The 17,830-nt window shown below is 45.0% G+C and overlaps 1 protein-coding gene across 6 annotated transcripts in view; it reads right to left on the bottom strand.

Annotated features, from left to right (window-relative positions):
• The window catches only part of STON2 (stonin 2), a 144,318-nt gene extending 129,063 nt beyond the window's left edge, over positions 1-15,255 (bottom strand). For 2 of the 6 annotated variants that reach the window (XM_023255907.2, XM_045060331.1), the window contains exons 1-2: positions 15,098-15,255; positions 4,514-4,767 (exon numbers count right to left, since the gene is read on the bottom strand). The gene's annotated coding sequence lies outside the window, so the exon portion shown is untranslated. The remainder of the gene's footprint in view (positions 1-4,513; positions 4,768-15,097) is intronic. The other 4 variants (XM_045060334.1, XM_045060333.1, XM_045060335.1 and 1 more) reach the window with 4 other exon arrangements.
• Positions 15,256-17,830: the final 2,575 nt, after the last annotated feature.

Here is a 17,830-nt window from a genome sequence, read left to right on the forward strand (position 1 = left end):
AAACTGGCCTGAGGTTTACCAAAAAAGCCCCTCCCGAAAACCCAATAAAACGTTTAAGGGCTAAAAAAAATTTATATATATCACCTTACATTTGTTTCCTATCCAGAGATTAACCCTCTCTCATTCTCAAATTGTACTGTGAAGACAGGATAACAACTATAGCAACTACCTTCTGACAGCTTACTCTGTAAGGCACTGTGCTAAGGGTCTTACAGGCATCGTCCTACCTGATCTCTACAACCACTCTAGGGGAATGTTATTGTTAATGCCTATTTCCAGATGAGGAAACTAAAGCTTGGATCAGCTAACTTTCTCAAAGCTACACACATTGGAAGTGGTGAAGGTAAGCTTTAAACCCATAATGTATCACACATCCTCACGGGATCAATTTTCACAGCTGTATTGCTGACATTCAAAGATAGATGTCTGATGTGTTTTTTTTTTTAATTAGAAATATTTTTAAAAATAGGAAACCATGGAACAGATGGCTAGCCTACACAGGGACCAGATCCACAGGTTACAAATGATGGATCTTTTACTACTGATAGACCCATCTTCCCAGTTCCTCCAAATGAGGGCAGCCAGTGTTACAGAAAGAGAACAGGGGATGGAGGATTGAAGGTTCAGACTCCCAGTCATGCCCTGTCAGATCCATTCCCTAGAGACCACCTGATCTGTAGTGTTCCTCCCTCTTCTTCTACCTTCACTGACCCCCATTTCTCTAGGGAAAGAGTGGTAAGTGTGAATGTGTCTTAGGCTGTGTTGCTTAGAAATGAGAGCCTGAGACCAAACTTCTAGGCCATTTTAACAATCCCAGGAAGCTTGAGTTTAGAAAAAGAAGTGAGACAGCAAAATCAAATAACAAATGGGGCAGGACCAATCATGGCTTCACAATAAACAAAACTTCTCACTCGGTCATATGGGACACCCCCAAAGAGGCTGGTAGAGATTACAGCCTCCCAAAAATTTCCATCAAATGGAGCGATACTCTGAGAGGGAAAATGTCTGCCATCACCTGACTCTCTCTTATTCCCCACTGGGCCAAAGTTCATTCCATGGTGACCCAACATCCCCCACACTTTTGGGGTGTATTGTCTTGCTCCTTCAGCAGCAAATGAGGAAGCTAGATCCCATACCTACAGGGTGGTGCTTCATCTGAGTCCAGAAGTGGTGGGAGTAAGCCCAACATGGCGTTGGATGGTAGAATGGTACAGTCCAGCAGAGCTGGTCACCAAGGCAACTGAGAAGAAAGTGGGGCTAAGAGGATTTCAGATGGTGTGTACGGGGCAGCCAACAGAGGAAGGTTAAACCTAGAGACGAACCAGTACTGGTGTGCAATTTCACATTCACAGAAAGTGGAAGAGATGATCTAATAAGTCTCCTTGGACTGTGGGTTATTTGTGCTCCTTGATCTTCTGCAGGTTCTTAGAATTCTGTCACAGGACATCATCCATTCTACAGTCATTCAGTAAGCATTTCTACAGCATCTCCTATTGCTAGGCATGTCCTAGTGAAATTCTAGAGATAGAGAGAAGACTAAGAGAGAGAGAAGGAGACAGGCAAATAAACAGACAATCACAATACAGTGAACCCAACAGTGCCATTACCACACAGAGGAGTGGCACCCAGTCCAATCTTGGGGTCAGTAAAGAATAACTGAGGGAAGGTGATACCTGGGAAGGGGCTTGAAAGATGAACAGAAATTAGTTGGGGGCAGGGAAAAGGGAAATTCCAAGCTGGCAGCATAGCATCTATAAGAATAAAACAGGACAATGCAACTTAATTAGAGGGTGCCATTTTACTTAGCCATGTTTAAACAGTTGTGTTAACACGCAAAACCAGTTTGGTACCAAAAAGTATGTGCAATAGACATCCCTGTCTCTCACATCATCCCCAGACCTCCTGCCTACCTAACCCATTCTTGAACATCACTCATCACTGACCTCAACCCCTGGAGTACGTATGAATCAGTGATGGGGTAGGATCTGGAGATACAAGTAAGGCATGGCGTGAGGTGAAGATGAGGCTAAGAAAAGAGGTTCAAGTTCAAGGATGACCTGAGATTTAGGGGTGGTATTAGGAATGGGCAGGAGACAAGGATGGGGGTGATGCAAAGCTAGACTGTTCTGTACATGACTTAGAACCTTGAAGTGTGACAGTTTTTTTTTATAAGTTCCCCCACTTAAAAACAGCTATAATAAAATGTGATACATTCATACAAAGTGTAGGAGATGAATGAAAGCATGTTGTGCTTTCTGAACTACAAGCAGCTCAGAGAAGAGAGAAGAGAGTAGAGAGAATTGAGAAGAGAGAAGAGAGAAGAGAGAAGAGAGAAGAGAAGAGAAGAGAAGAGAAGAGAAGAGAAGAGAAGAGAAGAGAAGAGAAGAGAAGAGGTTGGAAAGATGAGGAGTCAGAAGGGTCTTGTAAGCCATGCCAAGGTTGGGTTTTGGAGGGCAGTGGAGATCAATTAAACGATTTTAAATGAAGAAATAATACGATTCAATCATATTTTAGGAAAATCATTCTGGAAGCAATGAGGAAGATGGACTGGAGGGTGGGAAGATCACCTAGTAATTATAGTGATCAGGCATTGCAAGATGAAGGATAAACAGGAGGGATGTTTTTATGAGCCATTTAAAATGAAAGATCATCAAGACATGGGGATAAAGTCTATTTGAAGCTCATTTAGATTGAGGGAGGCAGTGATGTGGTCGGCGGATGAAAAAGATCTTTGGAAGACTGGATAGGTTTCTGGCCATTCACCGGCCTTCAGAAGGACTTCATAGGGAAGAATGATTGAGGGGTGGTAGGGATATGATGAGTTCAGTTTTAAACCCAGTGAGTTTGATGCACCTGTCGGACAACCACAGAGACGTCTTAGGGCCTATTAAACAGGTCAAGAAGTCAGAAGAAGAGAGGTATTGATTTTACAGATTAAAAGGTATTGGCAGCCAAGGGTTTGGAGGTCACCTAGAGAAAATGTGCAATGTGAGGAGAAACAAGAAGCAAGGGTGGGAAGGTCAACACTCATGTGTGGGGCACTGGATAAACAGCCACGTGGCAGTTCACTCACTGTACATGTCTGCTCTCATCATCATCATGAAGGCCTGCACCGAATCCAGCCTTCCATTGCAGGAAAAATCAACCTGGTTTGCTTAGAGCCCAGAGAAAAACAGGTAAAAGAGGTATTAGTGTTCATTTCAACAAGCTAACTCTTCAGGTAATAGAGAGTTAAGGGAACTCTGTGTGGGCTCAAGGACAACAGAAAGAGGAGAATAGGAAGCATTAGAACTGCAGGGATTGTGCATTTCTGGATTTCCAGCTTTCCAGCACTTGAAGTAGTGAAACCTTCCTCACCTTTCTTGCAGCACAGGCTTCTGTGGGTGCACCTGAGATGTGCCTATTTACACTAATACTTCAACTACAAACACATCATCCATTAGGAAGAGTTCTCTAGTTAGAGTCAAGGCCAAGATGTGTAACTCAAACTTGAACATCTCCCCCTAGAACTGGGTCTTAGCCTTTTTTTTTTTTTTTTTTTTTTTTAGTATGGCTCTCTGGATCTGAGGTACAATTTAAGCCAGAGACCCTCATCTCCGAGTAAATACACATACATGCAACATATTTAAAATTTCAGGTGCTTCACAGACACCTTTGCCAAAGTCCCTCCATGAATCCCCTAGGGGTCTCTGGACTCCCTGTTGAAAGCTCCACCCTAGAACAATTTATCTAGCTCATGTCACTTTCAGAAAGTTCAAAACAAAACCAACTCATTCCAGAAGAGCACAGCAAAAGGAAGCCAGGCACTGTGGCTTCCACTGACCCTGAACTGATAATTCCTTATTTCCGTTTTCAGTAAGGCAGAGGATATCTCCTTCCCTTTTCTAAGAATCCCTGTCCTTCCCCCAACAAAATAGACCTCAGGCACAGAAACCAAAACAACACAGCTGAACGCAAAAACTCAGGCCTCCACAGTGGGCCTCGTGAGGAGCAGCTCCAAGGGCCCCAGGCTGACTGTGACATTATTCTCATGCAGCCATCCCCCTGTAAACAAGAAACATCCCTAGTTCATGTCTGCTGAGACAGGGGCAAGAGGGGGTCTCCAACCGCTGGGGATAGTGGCCAGGAATATAGCCACACTGGGTGGGCTTGGCACAGTGTGAGAGTCAAATAAATATCTGTTGCCTGAGCGCTGGCTCTGCTCTCCTAGAGCAGGGTCTTGGGTTTTGATGGGTGACAGGTATGGCTGACACCCAGTACATTCTTGAAGATTGTAAATTTAGACAGCAGGTAAGTTAGGAAGTGTTACGACTTATAGGGCAAAATAATCCTGTTATAAAATGCAAGGAATTCGGCACCTTTAAATGAAGACAACTCACCCATCTCCACACTCCTAGTAAATTTCCCTCTTTTGCATCTATTTTTTGTATTATTTATATATTTTTTATTATAAAAGGAACACACTCTCACTAAAGAAAATTTGGGAATATAGAAAAGTATAACCACCACTTACTTCTGAAATGATGTGATTTATTTCATCATTTGCATGTACCTTTTCAGCTTCCCAGGGACACTTGCATTGTTCAAGGGTGAGGCGTTCCTTTTTGGGGGGAGGGGGGCTGTCACCACAGACAAATGGGACAGGATCCTTTGACCTTGTGACTCTCTGGGCTCTCACCTCGTGGCCAAGAATTATTTATTCTATTGTGTTTTCCAAGTTGATGGAAATTTCCCACCATTTATGCCTATTCTCTTCACTTCCTCAACCTGAAAGACCAGAAAGAAAAATTTAATCACTGGAAGCTCTTTCCTATTATTTTTTCTGCTTCGGTATTTCGAATGTTTTCTTTCAGCCCTCACACCACCCACCGCCATCTGGAGAGGTTTTCTCAAAAATTCTAGCAGGGATTTAGAAACCAACCACACCGTTACATGTATTTGGTCCTGCCACCACTAATAGCTGTATTTCTTTTGGTGAATGTCTCACTGACAGTAACTCTTGCAAAACAGAAAAGCCACAAGTTCAAAGCATATAAACCACAAATGCAAACACAGCAGACATGCTAATTAAAGAATCCAGAGAAAAGACTTCAGAATTTGATTTCCCCTGCCTCTGGATTCTTATGTAGCTTTGAGAGGGAGACTTTTTAAAAAATAGATTCAGAATCATATTATTTGCTGAGAGAAATCAAGTGTCTCGAATACTTTCTCCAACCAAGTGTAAAACTGGAATTTAAAACAGTAAGGGAGAGGGGAACCTGGGTGGCTCTGTTGGTTAAGCATCTGACTTTGGCTCAGGTCATGATCTTGTGGTTCGTGGGTTTGAGTCCTCCGTTGGGCTCTGTGCTGACAGCTCAGAGCCTGGAGCCTGCTTCGGATTCTGTGTCTCCCTTTCTCTCTGCCCCTCCCCAGCTTATGCTCTGTCTCTTCCTCTCAAAAATAAATAAACATTAAAAATTAAAAAAAAAAAAAAACGTAAGGGAGGATCAGTTAGTTTACTAGAGAAGTGAGAACCTTCTCACCTGCCTCACAGTGGTAAAGAGCACATATGAGGTTAGCATATGTGATGTTGAAATACTGTCATTGCTAGGATATCCATTTTCTTCTGTGTTTCGCTTTCCTCTGAATGCTTGTGTATCTGGGATTCATGTACCAACTGCCATATACACGGGCCAGACTTGATTTCTGGATGCAGTGTTTCAGTTATGCTTTCAGGGAAAGCATAAATGGCTGACATATGTGTGTGGAATTTATTGTAGTATCTTCTTGACCTCTTTTACTTTTAATAAGAACAAAAAAAATAGTAGCAGTATGGGTTAAATTAAAATGTGGCTTGCAATTCAGGGGAAACTCAAAGAGCTTTAAAAATGTGTGAGCTGTTACCGCTCCTTACTTCCAACCACTCTGGCACGAACAGTGAGAATTTTACAATGATCAAACGATTAACAGCTTCATAGCACTGATACAGCTGCACTCACTGAACCCCTCAAACCCCCGAGATGGGAGTTTTTACTACCAGTTCCCATGTCCAGATAAGGAAACTGAGACTCTGATGGTAAGTAGCTTGCCCAAGGGCACAAAGGTAGGAAGAGGTCAAGTGGTATCTAACCCTAGTTTATTGACTCAGAAGTCCAAGCATTATAGAGCTCAAATGATAAACTATCCAAAGCAAATGCCAGCATCAAATGGGTCCACACTTCATTTCCCTCTAGCAAGCCAAGAAAGCAAACTGGAAAAGTAGAGCCGGCTTGACTTTTCCACTAGAGCTGGAATGCCCCCAGGTTCAGCTCCAGAGCCCCTTCTCTTCTTGGTCTAATTTAATCCCTTCACGAATTTAACTCTCATCTACAGCCAAGGACCCCTATATCAATGTGTCCAGCCCTGACCTCTCACCTGATGCCCACCGACTGCCTTCACGACAGCGTTTAATAGGCCTCTCAAAGGTCACATATCCATGACTGGATAGCGACGCTCCCTCCAAAGCTGCTCTACCAGAAGCCTTCTGCATCCAACGTGATGGCAGTTTATCTTGGCAGTGGCGTTGGTCACAACATCAAGTCATCCTAGACTCCCCTCTTCTTCCTACATGGTTTCTCTCATGTTCATTTTAGGCAGCAGACAAATAGATTTCTCCTATGCTTCTTTAAAACAGCAAGCTCCCCTAGTACACATAGTAAGACTTCATTTGCACACAACTCAGCAGGAGCACCTTTCCCAAAGCAGTTAGGTGAGCTTCATCCACCATAGCACTGCCTACCCACGTATAGCGATGTCCACCTACCACTTTTTTTTTTTTTACGTGCTATTATGTAACACTTCCTGTCTCCCAGACAGTGGTCTCAAAGTGCTTTACAGCTAATTAGCACTAGAGAATTCATGTAATCCTCATAGGAACTCTCTGAAGTAGACACCACTATTCTCTTTCAGTAGATAAGGAAACTAAGATACAGGGAGATTAACCAGCTTGCCCAACACCACACGATTCAAACCTGGACAGTCTAGCTCTGGTGTGCATGTTCTTAACCACTTCACCATGCTCCATCCATGAAACATACTTTTTCCTCTAAGTACAGAAAGGAACCTATACTCTTATCTTGCTTTCTTATGGCCAGGGCCCACCTCTGCCAAGTTCCTGGCCAGGACTGACTGCACCTTCTCTGTCCTCTTCACAGGAAAGTGGCAACTAAATGACAAGAGACCAAAGCCCCTTGTCCCATGAGCACTGGGCTGTGACCAGCCAAGTCATCTAGCTGAATCTGAGATATGACAGCACATGACCCTGCCTCCTTGGAACTGCCTCCCCAAGGCCTGCTCGGGGATCAGGAGCTGAACACCAACCAACAGCAGAGCATGAGAGCTCCAGGGCCTCTGAATGTGATGGATGGTGTGGCTGGAGGGACTGCTTCAGAGGATACTGCCCACCTGGGCCAATTAGGCTGTTGGTGAGTGACTGGGATGTGCTGAATGTACTCAAATAGATGCCCCCAAAAGACCCCCCTTTTAGATGTTACTTTAATACCAAAAATATTAAGGAGAAAGAAATAGATAAAAGAAGAGAAACAAGTGTGCTTCAACAGCCCTGTTGACAGTGAAGCCACGGAGCAAAAACAAGGACAGTTCTGGCAGGATCTCTGTGGGTGTGCCTGGAGTGCACAGACCGCCCCCCACCCCTTAACTCTTTAGAGGACTTTTCCTTCTGTTTCCAGATAGAATAGTGACTAAGGGCACAGCTTCTAGAACTGAGAGATTAAGAGGTGGGGTCAAAGCCCTATCTCCACCACAACCTCCGACAGATTACTTACCCTTGCAGATACTACTAATGCCCCGCCTCACAGAGTTGAGGCAGAAATTCAGCTAATGTGGAGTAAAATGCTAGCAGAAGACCTGGGACACAGTAAAACTCCATGAATGATGGCTACTTATGGTAATTTTGATAATCTCAATAATAAAAGTTGCTCACACCCTTCAAGTGTTTAGAGGGTTAAGTGAAGGGAAATGTAGGGACAAGGAATGACGCAGAGAAAAATTAATACTTTATGTTTGGCAAGGGTGGGAAAATACAATAGGAAAACTGTATTTGTGACAGCTATGTCTTGTTTTGTTTTTTGTTTTTTTTTAATGTGTGACAGTTCACACATTTAAATAACATTTAACTGAGTAAGCTCACTATGGATCACACTAACCTTACCCACTTCACTATGGTATCATATTCTTTCTTCTTTAAAAACTTAAGTCGAAAAAGACAGACAAATATAGTTTCTAAAGCAAACAGAGGAATAAAATCTGTTTTCATTTAAAGCATCTCACTTTTTTTTTTTTTTTAAAGCAATTAGCTAACTTCAAAGGGCAACCAATGCAGTGATTCTATCAAGCTGGCAAGGGTCTGGTGTCTCACTTCAAAGTTTAGGCAGATTGAAAGCCACTGATAGACCTGCTATACTGGCTGGCATCTGGCATGAAAACTGCTGAGAATACCAATTCATTCAGATGGTGTGTGCACACAGACCCACAGCACTAAAACGGTACCTCTTTCAACGAGAGCCCCTGTTAAGCCTGAAAGAGAAGGGTGTAATCATCCCACCTCCAAATTAAAATTAATGAGGGTCATTGGGATTAAGGCTGAGGGCCTCTATGGGATAAAAGAGTGATGGAGAAAGTCCTAATTGGATGGAAGGGTCCCCAAGTGCTTAGTGAATATCTGTAAAGCAACTTAAGCTGGACACCAGGGGAGGTGGGACCAATGAGCACAGAAGTGCCAGGGGATACCTGCACGACTTTAAACAAGCTGCTTGACCTTCCCAGGTCACCTTGCAAGCGGAGTGAGACCAACCGCCTGCCAGTTTGACAGAGTTTATGATAGGATTAAATTTTATTTATAAAGAGGTTTGACATTCTTAGCTCCAAAGTGCTCTCCTATTAATAAAGTGAACATGTTAAGAGGACAAATTAGAGTCCAGAGTACTCATTTGCTAACAAATCACCAGATGGCTTCATTTTTCAGGAGGTGACACAAGCCATCAGAATATTGGAATTAGACAATCAGATGGCAGTCAAGAAAGGAAGACTTTAAGAAGCTGTCTACCTCAGACTTCTCTGTCCTCTTCTACTTGACTCCTTTGCTCTAGAAGTCTAGCCACAGACCTGGAACAAGCTTGTGTGGACCGTCAGAGCCATGGTTCGCTGAGGTCCATTCCCTGAAACCTGATGTGCCCACCTAAACTCCATTTCTACTTCCAATCCAATGCAACTGCTCCTCCGTGAACCTTCCCAGCCTAGCAACACCTCAGAAAGATTCTGTCTCTGAATTCACAGCTTGCAGTGCCCCCTTTAATTATATGGCTGGCCCCACTATTATTTGACTACTATTAATTCTGTATAAATATTATGCCCTTTCACTCCCAGATTAGAGGCTGTGTCCAAAGAATACGCATTACACTTCTCTGAATTCCTCACAGCGTCCTCAGAACCTTGCACCCAGAAGATACCCAATGCCATTCCTGTGAAACCACCTTCCAAAGATTTTACTGGGCCATCAGCAATCTGCAAAGTAGCTTCACACTCATGATCACACTGCTCAAAGAACAATAAGCTTCTCTTAGCTGTTACCTGTTAGTGAGGCTACCTCAGAGCATAAGTCTGGGTTAGTTTGAGGCCAGCTGGGATGATGGGAGTGGACACAATGAACAGAAAATTCAAAGGACTTTAAGTTTTCAATCCTGCCCTTCCACCATCTGTCTATAGAATTTTGGCCAACTGTTTCTCAGTAATCACGATTCAGAAAAATGACAGTGCAAGAAACCTACCTCTTGAAACTGCTAGAGATGTGAAAATATACATATATATATATATATTACATTTAACATTTATTAAATACAAACATATAGAGAATATACTATTTATGTATTGGTTTAATGTGTATTTTTTTTAAATATCAAATTCCTGGATAAATGCTATCCAATGGGGAAGAGTAACACTTTCTAGTGAATATATTCAGCATTTTAGATCCCTCCTGGCTAGTTTAAGTCCCTTCCCTCACTGGCTCTCACTCAGGCCTAGGGTTTTGTCTGCTACATCTTTTGCAACTTTATTTTTTTTAATGTTTTATTTATTTTTGAGAGAGAGAGAGAGCAGGGGAGGGGCAGAGAGAGGGGGTGACAAAGGATCCAACGGAGATCGCTGACAGCAGCGAGCCTGATGTAGGGCTCAGGAACCATGAGATCATAACCTGAGTCGAAGTCAGACACCTAACTGACAGCTATCCAGGTGCCCCACAACTTTAGATCAAGTTTCCTGGAGACCTGAGACCGAGGGACCTACAGGGTTCCACTACAGAGCTGACCAAGGGAAGGTCACGTCTGCAGGAGGAAGTGAAACAGTTGATTTTCCAAAATTACCTGGAGAGGGAATCAGACCAACAGAGATGGCCTCAGGCCTCCTGGCCAGAGGTCATGGTTCCAAATTTTCTCATCCACCTCTGGAGGTATGCAGAACCCTAGGGAATTCTCTTGTTTCAAAAAGCACACCTTTTAGGTGTGAATTGTCAAATCTCAATTAGGAAAAAGGGTCTTTTCAAATATTACTCATTTCATTTTATAGCTTGGGCCTACCATGACATTTCTTGTTTTATACAAATTTCCTATGCGTATTTCTAAGATAGTGTATCCACGTCTCAATGGATCATTTTAGACTCACACCACCTAGAAACAAATACTGTAACCTGCTGGCCAGCACTCAAAATGTTGACTCTGAAAGTATTTCATGTATTCATACAGTGTGGGCAGGCATATCACTGATTATCTGGACCCGGTAGAGTCAAAACTTTTTCCACATCTAGAATTGAGAAAAAAATAGTAAAAAGAAAACAAACGCTCACTATGTTCTATTTCTTGTGTCATGTTGTACACGCCAACATATTTTCTCCTTAACGTCCATTCTTGGAATGTTCTCTCATTACAGGAGTGGTGAGTCACAGTGAAAGGAATTGATGGGACTCGCTCCACCCATTAGCATAAGCTAAACTATGGACATCTTGAGTTCTCAGGGGGTTAGTTATCTTGGGAGGGTTGATCACAATTTGCATGATCATATGGTACAGATGTGTATTCATGAAGATGACCTCAAGTAAAGCAAGAAATTTCTCGGTCTATTTTACAATTCAGCCAAACATCCACCCAGTGGGCAAACCCCAGTTCCAAAAGAAATTAAAACTGGGAGGACAAGAAGTGTGATGGATCAGAGACTGGAATACGCTGAGCTGACAGACTTAAGTGAGAGGGCTGGAGCCAGACAAAAGGGTGTGTGCTCAAGGACATGCCGGATGGTGGGGGGTGGGGCAGAATTACAAAAGGAGGGGATAAAGTAGCACTTGTATGTTTCTTCTATGAATCCAAGCTCCTTTCATGTCCTTACTGTGAGAATTATATCTGCAATTTAATATAAACCTAGAGACTCAGTCACTCTTACAGACCCCAATGCCACTGCCAGCCTTCAGCAAATCTGCCAAATGGAGAATGCTGAGACCTTCCAGACTTCTTCCCCTTTCCATTAGGCCCCTCTATTCAGGCCTTTCCCTCAACCACATTTGGGGGTGGGGGGTGCTCAAGTGAGCAAGGAGCAAAGAGAGAATCCCACAAGGGGCAGAGAGAGAAAGAGAGAAAGTAGTGGGGCTCGTGCTCCCCTGAAGTGGGTGAGCTCACCCACTATGGGACTCACAAACTGTGAGATCATGACCTGAGCAAAAGTCAGATGCTTAACAACTGAGCCACAAGGTGCCCTCCTCAACCACATCTTAATTTCTCCCTTTAGTTCAGTGGTTTTTGGACTGGCAGCATCAGCATCACCTGAACACTTGTCAGAAATGCTAACTCCCAGGTACTACCCCAGATCTATTAAGAAACTCTGGCGGTGCAACCCACAAATCTGTTTTCTCAAGGGCTCTAGGTGATTCTGAGGCACACTAAAGTTTGAAAACTGCTGCTTTAGATGATACCATAAAATACTTTAGGATGAAGGAGCATATACATTTTAAGAGAGGACAAAGGAGAATCATTCAAGTGCCCAGGGAATAATTTTCTAACAGTTGAATCTCGAGTCATGTGAAAGATAGTGAAGGAGATTTGAGGCTGCTGAATTCGTTGGGGCACTCACCATCTTTACCTTTTAATCCCACCTATTTTGGTCTTCTCCCCACATTGCCACTAGAGACATGTGTTTGGCCTGAAAAATCTGACCATGTCAAACCCCAACTTAAAACCCTCAATGGCTGCTCCCTGCCCATAGGATAAAGTCCCAGCACATGATCCAGGGCCCTTCATCACCTGCCTCTGGGCCACCTCCCTTGCCCTGTTTCCTTCTGCACTTTCCCTCCTACTCAGCCATTCTTCACTGTCTGCAGGAGGCTTAGACTCCCCCTTACCACTGACATTGGGTCTGCCTGTGTGACTTACCTTGGCCAACAGCATGAGAGTTGAAGTGATGTCTGCTATCTCTGAGCAGGTATTAAGTGCCATATTTTTGTTTTATCACATTCTCTTTTTCCCCCTTCCCATAAACGAGATCAGTATTGCCCCAGGAAGAGGCTGTTTCTTAAGCCTCTGGGGATCTCAGAAGGAACCAGATAAGGAGCAGAACCACAACTAACCTACACTGGACATGCAGCAATCGTGACAAATACACCTCAGTCGTAAGCCACTGAGATTTGGGAATTATTTGTTATTTTGCCTAAGCTGACCATTATAGCACATTGGATCTCCCATATCCCCTCTGCCTGGAATGTCTCTCTCCTCTGCTCTACCTTTCCTTCCAATCCCACCTCAATCCTATCTGCATAAGAGACCTGCTCATCATTCTTCACTCAGCTCAGGTGTCATCTCCTCAATCAAGTCTTTTTTATTCCCAGACATAACCGATCGACTCTCACCTGTAGGATCCCTTTTGAATGCTACAGACCAGTAACTATGTCCTTGGAACTTTGCTGGGGACTTTCCATTTATTAGCACTATCCTTACAACAACTCCTCTCAAAATAAATAAATAAATAAGCCCTCATTTTACAGAGTGGGAGACTCTGGCACAGAAAAGCAAAGCGACTTGTCCAGGTTTCCCAGCCATCAGCCACAGAGACAGAGTTTTCACCAAGTGTGGGTATGGCTCTGATCGTAGCAATCTTTCCTGTGCCCCACTCACCTCCCTCCCTCCTCTATCAGCAAGCTTTCATATCCTCCCACTGTGGTTGTGAGAGTAAAAGTCTCCTTATCCACAACTAAAAGGTTGTGGAATTAATTTGACACTTGAAAGACTTGCATCTGGAAGTGGGCTTCTTACCCCCTGAGAAGATAATCACTTTCTCTAAGTGGATGGATTTATTCGAAGGCTCCTGGCAAGTAAATGCACTGGAGCCTTTGGAGAACTGGGGCATTCTGTCTGTACCTTTCCCAGGTAGTGTGGTGTGTTAAGACAGGTAGATTCCCACTGACATTGCCCTTGGGAACCTGTGGGAAGGCCCTTTTGGGTTTGCCACAAGGTAGGAGGTTAAGTAGCAGAGGGTTCAGAATTCCAAGCAAGTTGGCTACATATAGATATTTTAAGTAAATGAACAAGGAAAAGAAAATGAGGATAATAAAGTGACACAGTGGCAAAGAATTGAACCAGACCACCCAAGTCAGACACCAAAATAACTGCCTAAAGTAGGAACTGCAATTTTAGGTTTCTGTGAGCTGCTGGCGTTTTGTTGTGTGGTTGAGCTTTTTATTTGTTTTTCTCATCTTCCCCCTCTCTTTAAAGTTGTTTCAGGGAGGAGTTTGGAAAGTATAAGAACCTTCAAGTCCTCCCCCATCAGCCATATTAGTGAAAGATAAGCATTGAACAAAACACCAAGATATTCTTCTCACACAACATTCATAACAACTTTTTCAGGGTTTGCAAAGCTTTTCTCAGTTACTTGTTGGAATCCATTTATCTCTCTCACCATTCCAATGGAGTTTTGTGTTTTTTTTAATTCCCTCAAAGGACATTATTACATTTAAATGATACCATCGGTAACATTAATAATAGCATTTTTCCCCTTCGAGTTTAGAAAGCTGTTCAGAGCTCCAAATGGTCACTGGGCCAGTGAGAACACGTCTGACTTACTCTTTAAAAAACCATCCACTCCGTATAACAAATAATAAGAGCCAGCATTTACTGGGTACTTAGTGTTGTGCTCAGTGTTTTTGAGGCACTGGTTTATTTAATCCTCAAAACAAGACTATCAAGCAGGTGCAACCATTTATGGCCACTTTGCAGATTAAGAGAGTGAGGCACATAAGAGCATGAAGGACCTGCCTGAGAGAAAGGGTGTCTCTCCCTTTCAGAGGTCAGTAGCTGCACAAGACGACAGTTAATGATTCACCCACAGCCCTCGGGGAGCTCCTTTCAGTAAGGGCAACACAGGCACATTCTCTCGGTGTCTCTGTCTCTATCTCTATCTCTCATCTTCAACTCTTCCTCACCCAGCGAGAGGCGGGTGTCCAGCAAATTGCTTGGCAATACACAGAGGAAACTCCATCCAAAGCCCGGGTCTGCTGGGTCCAGGCCGCCTCTGGGCGCTGTCCAGCGGGCAGCGCGCCTGAGTGACCAGGCTGGGGTCCTGTCTCCGACACCCCGAAGGTGGGGCGGAACGCCAAGGCCGGGATTTCGAGCGGTGGGGGGGAGGGGTGGGAAAGGCACCGTCCCCAGGGACACCTGTTGTCGCCTTGGGCCAACGAAGACGTCGCGGGGACTCACATCTCAGGGAGGACACCCGTCTGCAGTGTCCGCGTACGGGAGCGGGGGTCGCAAGTATCTTCCCCCACCCCCACCGCCCCTTCTCCGCCTTAGGGGGGCTCACCTCACCCCCTCCCACCCCTGGACGCCGGCAGCCAGTGGAAATGTCGCGCCTCCGCGGGGCTCCGGCCGAGGCACGCGCGGAGGCGTGGGGACACACGGGGCGAGGGGCAGCCCCCGCGGCGCTAGGACCTCGCGGCCGGCCCGCCCCCACCCCCACCCCTCGCCGGCTCCACCTGCGGAGCCCCTCCGGCAGGGCACGCTGGCCCTCCACCGCGGGGCGCGGGCGCGGTTACCTGCGACGCCCCCCTCAGGGTCCCAAGTGTCGGCCGGAACGTCGCCACGGCAGAGCCCGCTGGGCTGGCCCGGGGATCCTCGCCCAGCCCCACTGCTCCCGCTGCCCTCCCTCGCGGCTGCAGCGCCGCCGCCGGCTCCCGACTCTCTAGGCTCTCTCCGCGCCCGCCGGCTCCTGGCCCCTCTCCCGCAGCTCCTGATTGGCCGCGGCGCGCGCCCGAGCCGCGCCCTGATTGGGCAGCCGGGAGCCGGGGCGGGGGGACGGACCCGGCGCCGCCTGGACCTGCTCTGGGTGCCCCCGGCGCCACTGCTTCGCGTTCCCGCAGCACCTCGCGGCCGCGATCCAGGCGCCGAACCCGGGATCCTGCCCTCTGCGCCGAGTGGTGTCGGTTGTCCAGGCACCGGGCGGAGCGGAAAGTGGCACGAGTAGCAGGGGGGTGGCGGGGAGCGGGTATCGCCTTGGAGTCTTTCCTACACCCCCTGCCAAGGCTGGACTCCTACATGCGGTTTTGACCGCGTGTTTACTCTTACAGTTTTTACTATAAAAAGGCCATAGGACGCAAGACAGTGGCTTGTAAACAGTGGGCGCCAAAATGTGTTTGTGGTCTTAGGTTGGGCTTGATGCATAATCTTTATGTGGTCCAACTAGAGTTTGCGAAAGGGAAGCAACTTGTGCGAGGTCCTCGTCTTGTCAACAAATTAGTAAGAGCGAGAAAAATGGTGACATAGATCTTCACTTACAAGGAACTTAATACCTAACTAAGGAGATGGGGCTGAATAATAATGGTAATAGTAATTATAATAATAATGATGACCCTAACGTTTTCATGGCTCTTATTATTTGCCGGGCACTTTTCTAAGTGCTTTACATATATTAATACAGAAATACAGGAAACAGCTGACATAAGGATGTTCACATGTCCTGTGAAACGTGTGGACAAGTGATATAAGTTCTGAGTGTGAGAGGTTTTTATCTGGAAGACACCCCAGCAGTCATTCCACACCGCAGTGCAAAGGCACAAGTTAGAACGGAAAGAGAGCATTGGGATTTAAAATTGTTCCATCTTCGGAGCTGGAGAGTGTTATGCTAAGTGAAATAAGTCATACAGAGAAAGACAGATACCATATGTTTTCACTCTTATGTGGATCCTGAGAAACTTAACAGAAGACCATGGGGGAGGGGAAGAAAAAAAAAGAGGTCAGAGAGGGAGGAAGCTAAAACACAAGAGACTCTTAAAAACTGAGAACTGAGGGTTGATGCCGGGTGGGAGGGAGGGGAGGGTGGGTGATGCGTATTGAGGAGGGCACCTGTTGGGATGAGTACTGTGTGTTGTATGGAAACTAATTTGACAATAAATTTCATATTTAAAATAAATAAAATAAAATAAAATGAATAAAATTGTTCCATCTTCGATTTCTTCTCCCACAGTTCTGTAGCCCTCCGAACATTTTTTCTCAACTACACTGGGCCTTTCTAAAGAATAAAAACAATCACTATAAATCAGGGTGCCACCAGAACTTTGTTTTGCCACTCATAAAAGGAGCCCTCTCTAAGCATTCAGGTAACAGTGAGTAGAAATAATCAGCACATGTTATATTCTAGCACTTATGACTCCAGGTGTATTCATACCTTGGAAGTAAGTATGGAGCCATTTTCCACAAGTATCTCCCCTCGTTGTATTCTCCTATGTTGACAGAACCTAGAGGGAGAAATTTGGGTTGGTAGAGAAATAAACACCTGAGTGAAAACCAGCTTGACCTACTCTGAACAGCCTGATTTTTACCTTCGTGTAAGCTTAAAGTGACTTATTTTGAGGATCCCAAGACCCTTGGAGGAAATTAGCTCACTGTTCCCAATTTATATCAACGGACAAGCAAGTAGTTCATTCTGTATTGAAAAGATGGCCTGGCATGAGTAGAGCCTTACCTGGTAGGAACACCACAGCAAAATAGACTGTGAGAATGGTTCCTATACCAGCATCCATCTCCAAGCTTCAGAAACACATGAAGACATCAGCCTATCTTTCCAGTTGCTCACTTTCCATTGTGGTGGCTTTTGCCAAAGCAGAAGTTCCATTTGGATTGGTCACCATATCTCTCCAAAGAAGAAAGGTTATTTTAGCTGGAGAACTAGCTTGACCCAAGATGATTTCTTAAATTCATAGCCCTGGTTGGATCACACTAAACTCAGCTTTCTGAAGGATGAGAAGTGAAAGAAGAATCTGGATTCCACCATGTCCCTCTGGAATGGTCTTGTGGGCAGGAACTAGTTATGTATCTGTCTATGCCTAATTTATTTCTTTTTAAACCTTTTTAATGTATATTTATTTTTGAAAGAGAAAGACAGAGCAGGAGAGGGGCAGAGAAAGAGGGAGACAGAGGGTCCCAAGTGAGCTCTGTGTTGACAGCAGAGAGCGGGGTGTGGGGCTTGAACTCACAAACCATGAGTTGGACTCTTAACCAAGCCCCCCCCCAAGGTGCTCCTATCCCCATTTCATCCCCCCAAAAATGCTTTGCTTAGTTGTGCCTCCTGTGTTGCATGTCTTCTGTGGCAAATCCTATTTATCACTCAAAACTCAACTAAAATGTCCTTTCCTCTGTGAGGCTTTCGCTAACTCTTCCAGGCAACAATAGTGATCCCTGTGCCCATGTTATATTCTCAGTACGGCACAAAGCAACAGTATTCTAGTGATCCATTTACATGGCCATCCCTCCAACTAATTGTTACCAACGCC

The sequence above is a fragment of the Felis catus genome, chromosome B3 (assembly GCF_018350175.1).
Source record: "Felis catus isolate Fca126 chromosome B3, F.catus_Fca126_mat1.0, whole genome shotgun sequence".
Taxonomy (NCBI): Eukaryota; Metazoa; Chordata; class Mammalia; order Carnivora; family Felidae; genus Felis; species Felis catus.